The following is a 14,932-nucleotide window of genomic DNA, read 5'->3' as shown; positions in this document are numbered from 1 at the left end:
GGATATGGTTGTAACTAGGACAGGCAGAGATGAAAGAAAAATAAATAAACACTATCAGACGTTTTATCCCCTAATTTATTAAATATTGAGTCTTTGTTTGTCTCTGGCCCTATAGAAGGAAGGAGAAAACAAAAACAACAGCTGACAGGTATACAGCAAAGGCACCTAGATGTGTCTGCCTGTATCTGCAGTAGCTTCCAGTCCCTCTACCTACCAAAAGGCTTGTCCTACTGCGCACCTATATTACTATTGTCCTATTACTATAGATGGTTGCCTTACTGACCATTAGGAAAATACGGGAAGTGATGGTCTTTGTCCGATAAGAACAGGACAAACATTTGTGCAGAGAGCGGTGACTAAAAGCTGCTGCATTTATTAATCAATTTTTGCTATTTATTTTAGTCAACCTGTGTATGAAATGTAGCGCTACCCCCGGAGGAGCCTCTGAATGATTTGGGATCTACTCTCTTTTGATTTAACTCACCCCTTTTTTTAACTAGCTCGAACCCCTCCTTGACACATCAGAAGGCTAATGGGTATGGTATTGTGATCCCTGTTTGGCTGAGGTCACAATAGCAAGCAATATGTACATAGGTATGAAGATAAACAGTATAGTGGTATTACCTGCTTCACGACCAATCCCTCCAGGTGAGAAAACACACTCCACACAGTAAAATATATTTGAATCAAAAGATATAAATTTACTTCAGGCTGACTTAATAAACAAGCATGAGGTAAAATCACAATCAAACACCGGGCAATGATTCCCACAAGGGCCCTTGTTGGGATTAGCAACTGATACAAAGAGGATATGACTTAAACTAGGAATGGTACCATTCATCTAAACTAAGGTAAACAGTCTGTGCTCGCGAGCTCCCTCTAGCCGGGATTCCTACAGTACAGTGAATGTCTATGATGCGGCCGGTCGGTGCACTTTGTAATCCACAGGGAGTGACGATGGAACTAAGTCAGTCAATCAAGGTGTTGTAAGGACAGAAGGCAGCGGACTGATCGCTTGTTAGAGTCAAACACTTCTATGAAACACTGGAACAATTAACTAGGCCTCTGAGTTTTGGCTAAAGACCCAACACGTGCCTGTGACCTGTGGGGTGACACTAAGTGTCTGTACTAAACAGGGAGTAAGAAGTTGAGCATGTGCTCCCTCACCCAACAGGCCGTTCACGCCTGAACTCTCCTCAGGAAGAAAATGAGTCGGTGAAACACTTCTCCACAACGAGAGGGACCCTGGACAAGGGTGTTCTTCTTCTCCGGTGGTCAGCTGGGCTGCTTCTTCGATCTCCAGGTATTCAGGCAGGATACTGGAGTCGGTGGTCCCTCTGGATGGCTGGTCTCCTGGTCAATCCAGACCCAGGCTTCAGGCCTAACAGCACGGCCGTCTCTGTCAGCAGCTCCGCAGAGGAGAAGAGCCTGGTCCCGAGAGCGAGAAAAAGCGCCATTCCCTCTCCTTAAGTAGCCCCCCCCCCAACAAGTCTGTGCGGAGGTGTCACATGTTCCAACAGGGCAAAGCATTGCGGGAAATGTAGTTCGCTCTTCCTAAGAATCAATGGAGTCCATATCTGCTGCTTCTTGTAGTCCCGCAATGCATAATTTCACAACAGTGTCCAACGTATTTACAAGTGTGTGCAAAGTTCTAGCAGGACGGCCTGTCATTAGATTCAGACAGGGTGACCCCGCAACAGAAATATACAACATGAATGCAAAGTCTCATTGCACAATTATAAAATATTTAAATGTAATAACATAGGTAGCGCTACCCCCGTAGGGGCTGCAAGTGAACGTGGTCATCTCCCACCCCGCATAGCCAGGCACACTAATTGTCCATTCACTTTGTTTTTTTATTAAGGAACTTGAATAGGGAAGCATAGATATGGGATGCCCATTTGATTAGTAGAACTCTTTAGGTATATACAAACTTTCCTCTTCTACCTCCAGCACAGACTTGCTTGCAGAACAACAACTCGCAAGACCAGCTAGCACAGTTTCAGATTCATCACAGTCTCAGCTAAATCTGGATGAATGTTCTGTGCAGGCAGAGACCGTGGGCCCCTATGGTGTAGCAAAAAAGTCCTTGGTGCTAGCTGTCTTATATGTGGCTACTGCTCCCAGTACCACCTCTTTAGGCACTGCCAGCCCTCCTGGCTGCAGCTGCCCATATCTCCTGCCCATGCTTCCGCTCACCCAATGAATTAAATTCAAAATACTAACAACTACAAACGGTCCTTTCACACAGGACGGATCCATGATGATCCAGCCTGTGAACCTTTGCTTGCTCAGCGGGGATCGCGCCGCTGAACCGGCGGATGACAGGGTGGTCCCCGCACACTGTACAGGGACCGCCCTGTCAGATCTCCGCTCTCCCCTATGTGGGGATCGGATGAACACGGACCGTCTGTCCGTATTCACCCGATTCGATCCGCAGATGGATGGAAAAATAGGATTTTCCTCTGTCTGCAGAATCTGAGCATTGCGGACCCGGATGAGATCGGGTGTCAGCGGATGGATGAAAAAGCGGACATACGGTCCGCAGGTGTGAAAGGGGCCTTACAAAGCCATCTACAATTTAGCCCCCAGCTTCATTACTAGCCTAGTCTCTAAATATCAACCTACTCGTTCTCTTCAGTCCTCTCAAGACTTCCTGCACTCTAGCTCCCTCGTCACCTCCTTCCATGCTCGCCTCCAGGACTTTTCCAGAGCCTCTCCAATCCTATGGAATGCCTTGCCCCAATCTTTCTGCTTACAGTATCTCTTACTCTATTAGCTTTTAGACGATCCCTGAAAACCCATCTCTCCAGAGAAACCTACCCTACCCAAATCTAACAACTGTATTTTAATTTTCTCCATCAGCTCACCCCACACAGTTATTACCTTTTATTCCACTTGATCCTCTCTTCTAGATTGTAAGCGCTAATTAGCAGGGCCCTCTAATCCATCCTGTATTGATTTGTAATGTAAGTGTACCGTCTGCCCTCATGTTAAAAAGTGTTGCGCACACTGTTGGCACTGTATAAATCCTGTATAATAATAATAATAATAATAATGCCACCACAGTCCTCCTGACTGGCTCCATCCCAGACATCTCTATCCCAGTCCTCTCAGTCATGCCTCCGAGTCCTCCTCACTGTGTGTCACTCACCAGCCCTCTTGGCTTTTCCTTTTCCTGGAGACTTGCCTGGCAGTGTTCTCTTGCTGTCCTCTCCTTTCTCCTGTGCCTCCTGGCCAGGATAACTTGGTGTGTCTTGAAGAGGGTCATATCTGCACTCAAGCCCAGGCCCATGGCCACCCCCCCCCCAGACTGGGGAGCTCCTTCAAAAGGCACGACAGCCTAACACTCCATCTCCAGCTTCTGCTTCCACCCAAACTCTCCACTGCCCCTGCTGGGCTGACTCCAGCTAGCTCCTCCTGGTCTCCAATTATCTGCTCCTGGAACCTTCTCCAAGTCTCCAGCTAGCAGAGAGGAGTTCACCAGAGAAGCTGCTGATAAGTCATCCAGCCTACCTGAGTCACTCAAACCCTGACCCAGAAAAACACACAGGCTTGGCTGCCAGCCAAACCTAAATTTACCTACAGTAACAAACAACAATCCTAGCACCACAGCTAGGGGGTGCTACACATAATTTCAAAGAATGCAAAGAAGTATTGTAAGGTCAGCAATACTACTGTTACCTTGCAAATCATAGTTGTAACTAATTAGCTGCAGCCTGTTTGTGAAGATACCCTCTCTTACCAAACCGCAACTTTTTACAAAACATTTTTCTAAAGGTTATACATTGGTTATATTATAATCACTAGTGCATAGAGTGTACAAGGAAAATATTGTTAATATACTGGTTCAGCATATTGAATAATGCACACCATACACTCCATGTATTGGTAAATTTGTCAGGGCATTTCCAGTTAATATAAACCATATTTTCATATAAAACCACCACGTTGTTCAAGATTTCCATACATATTCAGCAAGGGTTTTCTGACTGCTATACATGTTCAGCAGGTCTTTTTGAGTGCTATATACCTTCTAGCCAGAGCTAGTCATGATGTAACCTCTTTCAAGCCAGACATGTTTGGTGAATATTCATATACATGAATGTTCTGTTACAAATAAATGTTAAGAGGTTTAGGATAATTGGATCAGAGTATGAACTTGATTACACTGGTTAAAATTTTCACAAGAGGCCGAGTGATAACATGCTGTTTTGTCATCAAACGGTAAAGAAATGTGACAATATGGGAACAGGTTTTAGAACCCCATCTGCTCTACCACAGAGAAATCAGGATTTTACAGTTCTATAAATATTTTAGTATATGCCATCATTTAGGAACTGTGGCAGCTATCATAAAATCTCTCTGACTTTTGTTACTACTGCATGTAAGGCCAGAAAATTGCATCTTGTGGTAAACCATAAAATGCTAAGTAAAAGACACACTCCTTTCAGTATAGTCTAAAAATATATGGTCTCACAGTTGTTTCTTGACAGAAAGTCACTGTACCATCCAGGCTTCTTATATTGTTCTTTTAATTGACCAAAGCATCCATCCCCATTGTTTTTAAGCAATGAATACATGTATCATTCTATTAAAAGTAGATGATATCATTCTAGAAAGCAATAGACTATTTATTTTATAAGAAATATCTGCTTCAGTCAGTTTCTTCCTTCATTCGATTAGAACACACAAGATTGTTTAATTTTTTGATCATCAACATCAGGCATACAATAATCATTTCTCATAAATAAGTAAACTTAAGACAAAGAAAATACTAGTTAGATGCAAATGCCTTTTTAAACTGAAAACAGACTACTAGTTTTTTTCGTACATGAAAAGTACAGGGCAATAAAAAAAAAAGATTTTTGTGTATACCATCAAATCCTTTTCTCAGTGTCCATTGAGGGACACATCTTGTTATTTATAGGCATCCTAGGGTTATCCATAAGGCTACCTTCACACTGGTGATTAAGGTCGGTGCAAATCTCTTTGTGCATTCAGCAACAAACACCACAGGTAATGGGTAAAGAGAATAGTGCTGAGCTGTTGGAAAATGTAGGGCTAATAGGTGTGGGAAATATCCACTAATAACCACATATATAATAACATGAAATGATACAAATAATCAAAGTGCCAATAATAAAGTGCAAGTGACAAGAAATAATTGTGCAAAAAAAACGCTACATGCGGATGAACTCCAATGCTGATTGAATAGCAAACCTTCTGAAGGGTGACATATGGTCCTCTGAAAGGGAATAAAGTGCAGAAAATAAAATGATGATCATACAAAGTAAAGTGCAAAATGCAATCATGATGTATGGAACAGTGACTGTCACATAAGAGTGCACAGAATGTGCATATATGGAACTTGATGAGTCCTTGAATGTGGAAAAATTGTGGATACCCTGCGCTGCCAAAAATGAGTAATAGCTGCTAACACGGCTTAATTGAAAGAAGCAAAAGAACAAAGGAAAATAAATGTGTAGCGCTTATTCAATGATGATCTTAATGAAAATCATTAAAATCTGGTAAATGTGAACATATAATACACACACAACAATGTATACAACGTTAGCAATGCATGTGTGCATCTATGGTGTATCTAGTAAGTGATTTAAGTAAGTTTAAGTAAGTTTTAAGTCATTCTTAAAACCAAGTGAGTTGCTATCGTATGACACAGCATAGGTTTTTACACGTATTAACATGGAAAGAAACACAAGTCCAATTGTTTCAAAAAAGAGGGGAGGGACAAGGAGAGGGAAAGGAAGGGAGAAGGAAGAAAAAAGGGAGAGAGGATAAAGAACAGAAAAAGGAAAAGATAGTGGAAACACAGGGATAGCACTCACATGGGCCGCATCTGTAAATATATTGAGGGGAAACAATATCTAGCAGGTAGACATTGATGATCAGACTTTGAGGCCAAGGAAGTATGTTTAAAAAACATTTTTTAATAGCATATCAATTTACAAACAATAATACAATATAATTTACAGCAATTGACCACTGTACGTTCCTCAGAAGTCGCCAACGCACGTTTTGCCGTGGGGCTTCTTCAGGACGAAGACGAGGAGTACATAATTAGCAGAAAAACAGAGAATTATATGTCAAACGGTCCTCCAACGGATGCATCCATGAGGCATATAAGGCACAAATAGGAAGAATCAAGGTCAGCAATGAGCTTGAATAAAAGTTTTCATGAACTGAAGATCTTGAAATGGCCAGTAAAGGTCAACACAAAGATCCATAGGCTTCAGAATTAGCGCCACAGGGAAAAATTTTTGTATCTCAGGTGGACTATCACATATGATCCTGGGCCCACTGGGACAACAGATGTCAGCAAGATGGCAAAGCACAAATATCCCTGTCAGAAGGGGCCTTGATTAACAGCACCCATAGTGGATAACTATGTTGGGGGTTATGTACGAGCCATATAGCTGGATAAAATCGCGTCTGTGTTACCCCGTGTACACCCTGGGACACAGACGCGATTTTATCCAGCTATATGGCTCGTACATAACCCCCAACATAGTTATCCACTATGGGTGCTGTTAATCAAGGCCCCTTCTGACAGGGATATTTGTGCTTTGCCATCTTGCTGACATCTGTTGTCCCAGTGGGCCCAGGATCATATATGATAGTCCACCTGAGATACAAAAAAATTTCTCTGTGGCGCTAATTCTGAAGCCTATGGATCTTTGTGTTGACCTTTACTGGCCATTTCAAGATCTTCAGTTCATGAAAACTTTTATTCAAGCTCATTGCTGACCTTGATTCTTCCTATTTGTGCCTTATATGCCTCATGGATCCATCCGTTGGAGGACCGTTTGACATATAATTCTCTGTTTTTCTGCTAATTATGTACTCCTCGTCTCCGTCCTGAAGAAGCCCCACGGCGAAACGTGCGTTGGCGACTTCTGAGGAACGTACAGTGGTCAATTGCTGTAAATTATATTGTATTATTGTTTGTAAATTTATATGCTATTAAATAATTTTTTTTAAACATACTTCCTTGGCCTCAAAGTCTGATCATCAATGTCTACCTGCTAGATATTGTTTCCCCTCAACAAGTCCAATTGTGAATCAACTAGTGAATATTGATTAATAAAGTCCATATGAATCAAAAAAATCAATCAAGTGAAATAAGTGACTTAAATCAAATAGGTGACTTCTTCAATGTGCAGTATTCCCATCACCGAAAGCAATGCAGGCTTACCAGAGCACGTGGACTTGAGATGACATATGCCACCAAAAGTCAAGGAAGGCTTATAATGACTGATGTCATAAACGATCAATGGCAGGATCACAACTTAACCGATCATCATATCTTCTTTTGGGTAGATAGAAGGAAGGAGGTGGAAACTGTACTGGAAATGGGATCCCCAGACTGGTTTGTTCACAAATTATTGGCAGTATAAAGAGATAAAAGAAAAAAGTGGCCACATAGTGTAATCTCGTCTTGAAAAAGTTTAAAAGATTTATTACAGCTGTCACACTTACATTTGGCTGAAATAAAATGCGCTTGTATACAAGTGGGGCGGCAGTGGAGTCCTCCCGACGCGTTTCGTGACACAGCACTTTGTCTGGGGTATCTCTCCACTGTAGCCCCCTCCAATTTATAAGAAATTATTACCATAAAGCCCAATCAGTGAAGATCTAACTCACCCTGTGCATTCAGCATAGTAAACCGGCACTTCTGCATATCCAAGATGGCACAGCGGCGTGCATCCCAAGCCTCATTTTGGAATAGCCAAGCCTCGTTTTAAAAAACCGGAAGTGGGAGGCAAAAAGAGAAAAAAAATCTCATAAATGCTTATATGGGAAAGGGATTGAGTCCAATCATATGTTAGGGCATATATGCTGAGGACAAGAATAAAAATACATTGAAAACCAAGTAAAAAGTCTCCTGAGTCAACGCATCGGCTGTAAAGAAGGATGCGTGATTCTCAAAGCGTGCGTATGGCTAGGGCGCGTGCGCGCCACCCAAGCCTCGATCTGGAGAGAGGAGTTGCGTTCCACGTGAATAGGACGCACAGGCGCACTCGCGGCCACCAAGCCTCACTGTGAGAGGCCAACTGCGTTCCAAACAAAGGAACCAGTGCTCCACGTGATACTCTGTCGCACCAGCTTATGCGTAGCAACCAAGCCTCCCTATGGAAACACGATTGCGCTCCAAACGGAGCCCGGAACAACCAAATAATGAAAAACAAAAAACAACGCTCCGCAAAGAACATGGAAGATGATAAATAATGCAGAAACACATCATCACCCCGCCATAAATGGCGAGACAAAGATGTATCCATAGATAGATCCACTCATTAAAAAGGAAACCCATATCATTAATATTTAAAAATATCTGAGCGGTGCTTAGTGTAGGACACTTCTGGAAAGATTTACACTAGTTCTCTGTTGAGTACCCGTATGAATATCTATTTTTAAATATTGGGTAACAGAAAACAAGTGTATCTGGCCAGAAAGATCGAATTGAACAAAAATTTGTAAAAAATACGATGCATTTAAAAACAAACCATGCATAACTAGCATGGAAGGCTCCACAAAGTAAAAATGTATATATAATATATAATAAAGAGATAGAAAACACCTCATGCCTCTCGTGAGTTAAATTTCCACATATAATGACTTGTAACAGTATAACTACACAACTGTAATAAACTGCTCATAACAACAATGCATTAAGAAAAAATTGATCTATTAAAACTACAACATGGACAGAGTATATGAATACCTGGATTCCAACGGCCCAGAATATGTGGGAATACGAAGAGGGGGGAGGAGAGAGGAAGAGAAGACTAGGACATATTGATGAAGGAGTTAATGTCCCATTCGACATTCATTCCTGATGGAAAATGGGTCTGGAGTTCATATATCCAGTAGGTCTCCAAGCGAGAGACTCCCCGAGTCATAGCTCCACCTCTCCAAGGTGGAGCATATTTGTCAATGACAACAAATTCTGTGCCCTTGGGATCTCTATGGTGGTATTGTCTATAATGTCTGGGGACAGGGTGTTTGGTGTCTCAGCTTTTAATAAGTGCAATATGTTCACCAACTCTAATAGAGAAGGTAAGGATGGTACGACCGACATATTGCATGCCACAAGGGCAAGTGATTAAGTAAACAACATATTTGGTTTCGCAAGTGCAGAATGTTTTGATCGTATACTGCTTCTTGGTGGCTGTGGATGAAAATTGTGTGATTTTGCGTTTAACCAATGCATTGTGTTGACACACTTTACATCTCCTGCAGGGGAAAAAGCCAACTAAATTATGAAAAAAAGAGCTTAACAGGGGGGTTGATGATGTTTGGAGCAATTTTGCTCTGTAGTGAAGGTACTCCTTTGAAGACAACCTTAGCTTGTTCTGGCAATAAAGGGCCCAAAACTTTATCTCCCTTAAGGATGTTCCAGTGTTTGTTCATAATATTCCTGACCTGTTTGTATTGGGTAGAATATGTGGTCAACATGGCGAACTTAAAACCGTCATCGGTAGGACGTTTAGGTTTAACAGACATCAATGATTTTCTATCCAATGAGAGAACTCTTTGTAGTTCTAAATCAACATCCTTAATGGGATATCCCTTTTCCACAAACCTGGACTTTAGGATCTCGGCCTGTGCGAGATAAATGTTGGTGTCCGTACAGTTCCTGCGCAGTCTAAGAAATTGACTGCGCGGAACTGAACGAAGCCATGATGGGTGGTGGCAGCTCCCCATAGGGATAAAACCATTCCGGTCTGTCGGCTTGAAGTAAGTTTGGAAATTGAATTTACCATCTACCATAGTTATTTCCAGGTCTAGAAAATGAATCTTAGTGGTGCTAGCTTCGTATGTCAAAGAAATACCCCAATCATTAATATTCGAAGCGTCAAAAAATTATTTTAGGGATTCAGGGCTGCCATTCCATAGAAGGAGGATGTCGTCTATGTACCTGGCCCATAGAACCAAGGATGGAACTGCCTGGGCATAGACGACATCCTCCTCCCACTTGGCCATAAAAAGGTTCGCAAGGCTGGGTGCGAACTTTGCCCCCATAGCCACGCCACGTTGCTGTAAACTCAATGAGGTATTCACATTGAAATGAAGCAAGAGATTGCTCTCTGGTCAAAAAATGCTGGACAGCCTCAATGCCCAAATGGTGAGGTATACATGTGTACAGGGAAGCTACATCTGCTGTAGCCACGATGCAGCCACCCTGCACATCCAGACCCTCCAGTAGGCAGATGGTGTCGCCGGTATCCTTGATATATGAAAGTGTCTGTTTGACTAAAGGTTGGAGAAAGAAGTCTATATAACGGCCTATACGTGAAGTGAAAGAGTCTATGCCACCCCTCGATAGGCCGTCCTGGGGGTTGGGTGGGGTGTTTGTGAATTTTGGGCAGGTAGTATATAGTTGGAATTCTGGGAACTTTGGGAACCAAAAATAATCTTTCTTTCTTATTGAGAATTTTAAGATCAAAGCCCTTAGTCACCAGGGTTTGCAATTGTTTCTTATATACTGAGGTGGGGTTATTAGGAATCTCTTTGTAAGTGCCGGGTCCTTCAAGGATCTGGTACATCTTCTTTTCATACTGTATTTTGTCTAAAACTACAATGCCACCACCCTTATCCACTGGGCGGATGATTAGGTCCTTGTGTTCACACAAGGATCTAAGTCCCTGGCTGGACAGGGGTTGGAAAAAGGAGCGTTTCTCTTTTAGATTCTAACAGCAGGAGAATCCAGAAGTGTCCTACACTAAGCACCGCTCACATATTTTTAAATATTAATGATATGGGTTTCCTTTTTAATGAGTGGATCCATCTATGTATACATCTTGGTCTCGCCATTTATGGCGGGGTGATGATGTGTTTCTGCATTATTTATCATGTTCCATGTTCTTTGCGGAGCGTTGTTTTTTGTTTTTCATTATTTGGTTGTTCCGGGCTCCGTTTGGAGCGCAATCGTGTTTCCATAGCGAGGCTTGGTTGCCGCGCATGCGCTGGTGCGGCAGAGTATCACGTGGAGCACTGGTTCCTTTGTTTAGAACGCAGTTGGCCTCTCACAGTGAGGCTTGGCGGCCGCGCATGCGCCTGTGTGTCCTATTCCCGTGGAACGCAACTCCTCTCTCCACATCGAGGCTTGGGTGGCGCGCACGCGCCCTAGCCATACGCACGCCTCGAGAATCACGCATCCTTCTTTACAGCCGATGCGTTGACTCAGGAGACTTTTTACTTGGTTTTCAATGTATTTTTATTCTTGTGCTCAGCATATATGCCCTAACATATGATTGGACTCAATCCCTTTCCCATATAAGCATTTATGAGATTTATTTTCTCTTTTTGCCTCCCACTTCCGTTTTTTTAAAACGAGGCTTGGCTATTCCAAAATGAGGCTTGGGATGCACGCCGCTGTGCCATCCTGGATATGCAGAGGTGCCGATTTACTATGCTGAATGCACAGGGTGAGTTAGATCTTCACTGATTGGGCTTTATGGTAATAATTTCTTATAAATTGGAGGGGGCTACAGTGGAGAGATACACCAGACAAAGTGCTGTGTCACGAAACGCGTTGGGAGGACTCCACTGCCGCCCCACTTGTATACAAGCACATTTTATTTCAGCCAAATGTAAGTGTGACAGCTGTAATAAATCTTTTAAACTTTTTCAAGATTACGCTATGTGGCCACTTTTTTCTTTTATCTCTTTATACTGCCGATAATTTGTGAACAAACCAGTCTGGGGATCCCATTTCCCGTACAGTTTCCACCTCCTTCCTTCTATCTACCCAATAGAAGATATGATGATCGGTTAAGTTGTGATCCTGCCATTGATCGTTTATGACATCAGTCATTATAAGCCTTCCCTGACTTTTGGTGGCATATGTCATCTCAAGTCCACGTGCTCTGGTAAGCCTGCATTGCTTTCGGTGATGGGAATACTGCACATTGAAGAAGTCACCTATTTGATTTAAGTCACTTATTTCACTTGATTGATTTTTTTGATTCATATGGACTTTATTAATCAATATTCACCAGTTGATTCACAATTGGACTTGTGTTTCTTTCCATGTTAATACGTGTAAAAACCTATGCTGTGTCATGCGATAGCAACTCACTTGGTTTTAAGAAGGACTTCATCACTTACTAGATACACCATAGACACACACATGCATTGCTAACGTTGTATACATTGTTGTGTGTGTATTATATGTTCACATATACCAGATTTTAATGATTTTCATTCATTAAGATCATCATTGAATAAGCGCTACACATTTATTTTCCTGAGTCCTTGAATGTGACAATAAAATGTCCAATGCTTTTGGGTGAACACAATCACACAAGATATAATAGGTGTGGGGTGATATATTCTTCTGTGCCTTCCACGTTGGGGAAAGGGTGGCCTCTTACCTCACTGCTGTGAGGTTACAGCATATATATGATGAGCCTGGGGAGATCCAATGTAATCCTGCCTGTATGGTCCCTTGTTGGATACTGATGTGGTTCCTTAGTATTCAAGTAAAGCTACCCCATCCACAATATAATGTATGTCTTCATAAACGATACATGTATGGTAACAGGGAAAAGAAGTAAAGGAATCATGAGATTTTTTTTTAAATGGCGTTTATTACAGTAAAATAGCAATGGGTACTCACATAAAACCGATAATAAACAGTTTCAAAACCACGAGCTGCCGAGCTCGCCTGCGTCACTTCCTGTGCCTGTTCGTTCCGACACCGCAGGTAATCAACAGCTGTGCAAAGAGCCGTGAATAGCTGGGTCCACCAGGGACCTGCCAGCGGCCTGCCATTATAGAGATTAGGGCCATCAGCTGCACCCAACTATTCTTATTCGCAGCTGTAAAAAAAAAGATTTCTGCCGCTACAAGTTGCACCAGCATTAAAGTGATTATAAAGGCAAAAAAGAAAAACATGTCTATATATGTCTATACTACAATTATCAGGATCTACCCAAAGTTCTCTAAGATCGACATTGTGATTACTTGGAGTCCAAGTTCAGGGAAGTATGCTTTTGTGTGGGATGCCTCTAAGATGAAGAACACCATAAGTTAATGTAGGCGAGTCCAGCATTGTGGAGCCATGTGAAAGCACCAAGCTAAAAATTAGGTGGTGGACGAAGACAAAACTCTATCTTGTAACCTTTTGATACCACCTCCTGCACCCATATATTGGCTAAATTAAGTTCACAAATACTCACAAAAGCACAACGGGCCATCAGGATCATGTGGCTGTAGCAGAGCATAGTCAAAAATAAATACAGAGAAAAAAAAACGCCTCACATAATGGCACAGCGTTTACTCAGACCACCTTCTTCCGTTCTTTAGATTTGTCACTCCATATTAACTTAAAAATACATATTGTCACAAACAATTTTTAAAAACAAGAATTTAAAATCCATACAAAAAATGTAAAATGCCTGTAAAAACATAAAAATATATAAAATATGTCATATGGAATAAAGTGTATATACAAATGTAAAACATGTAAATGGCTAGAAGAGGTTCACCTCCTTTATAAAATAGAAGAGATTAGGGCAACAACACACGAAACGACAATTTTTTTTTAATAAAACATGGCAACCCTGGGTCATGTTCAAATACTCTACAACATTTAAGGCCTTGATATAGAAACAATTCCAGATAGCCTTGGGAACTTGGCTTACTACCTCCTTACCACCTTATTCGTTCTACCTCTTTTATCTCCCTAAAGCCACCCTCTCTTGGGTCTGATATCTTTTTCTACCATACTTAATTCCTTACAGAGCATACACCAAATACACATATTGGAGTAATGATCAGCCGATCATACCATACTATTTTTCTGCTTGAAAATAGATATTACATATTGAATTCACATGATACTGGAGAAGACAAGAATCCAGCTATGGTTTGAGTGATTCGTACTAAAGAAAGCTCTAACGTTCCAATATATTTCACTTACTGTTGAATTTACTATGTACAAGCTATATATACAAATGTTATTATGATTCTACAAATGCTCTATTTTTTATCTGATAATAAAAATGTTATTGACTTAAAAAAAAAAACATGGAAAAAAGTATGTAAAATGTTGTGTATTACAAAGACAACTACAAAAATCTCCAATCTGATAAAAGTGAGTCTTTAGGGGTGGGAACAAGAACATTTCTGCTGCTAGGTTCAGTAACTCTAAAGTTAATTCACAGAAATACTGACATGGCCTCAAAGTGGAGTCCTAGGCTAACTTTAACAGAGATGGATTGTCATTGTCAACTTCAGGTCTGTCACAGAAACTGGGGAGGGCTGAGCTTATTTTCTAACTGGAGTTACTTCCAGGATTTCCAATATCAGGCCTGAATCTGCCAATTACCCTTAAGGCCCCGTACTCACGAGCAAACATGTCTGCTGAAACTGGTCCACGGACCAGTTTCAGCAGACATGTTTGGCCGTGTGTAGGCCCGAGCGGACCATTTTCGGGCGGATCGGACAGGTTTCCAGCGGACAACTGTTTCCTGGACTTGCTTTAAAACAGTCCGCTGGAAACCTGTCCGCCCGGACATGTACGGTCGTCTGTACAGACCTACCGTACATGTCCTGCCGCCCGCCATCCCTCGCATGCGTCGAATGACTTCGACGCATGCGTGGAAGCATTTTAAAGGCAGGCCGCCCACGTCGCCGCGTCATTGTCGCGGCGACACCGCGTCATCGACGCGGCGACACCGCGGACACGCCCCGCGTATTGTTTACGCGTGGACCTCTGTTCGATGGTGTGTACAGCCATCGAACAGAAGTCCCCGGGCAGTCCCCGGGCAGACATGTCCGATGAAAACGGTCCACGGACCGGTTTCATCAGACATGTCTGCTCGTGAGTACTCGGCCTGATAGTAAAAAAAAAAAAAAAATCTTACAATCAAGCAAAAAAAAATTGTGCAAAAAAAGAGAC

This window comes from Rana temporaria, chromosome 5, assembly GCF_905171775.1.
Source record: "Rana temporaria chromosome 5, aRanTem1.1, whole genome shotgun sequence".
Lineage (NCBI taxonomy): Eukaryota > Metazoa > Chordata > Amphibia > Anura > Ranidae > Rana > Rana temporaria.
The sequence above is the reverse complement of the archived record's forward strand: the minus strand, read 5'-3'. Positions refer to the sequence as shown.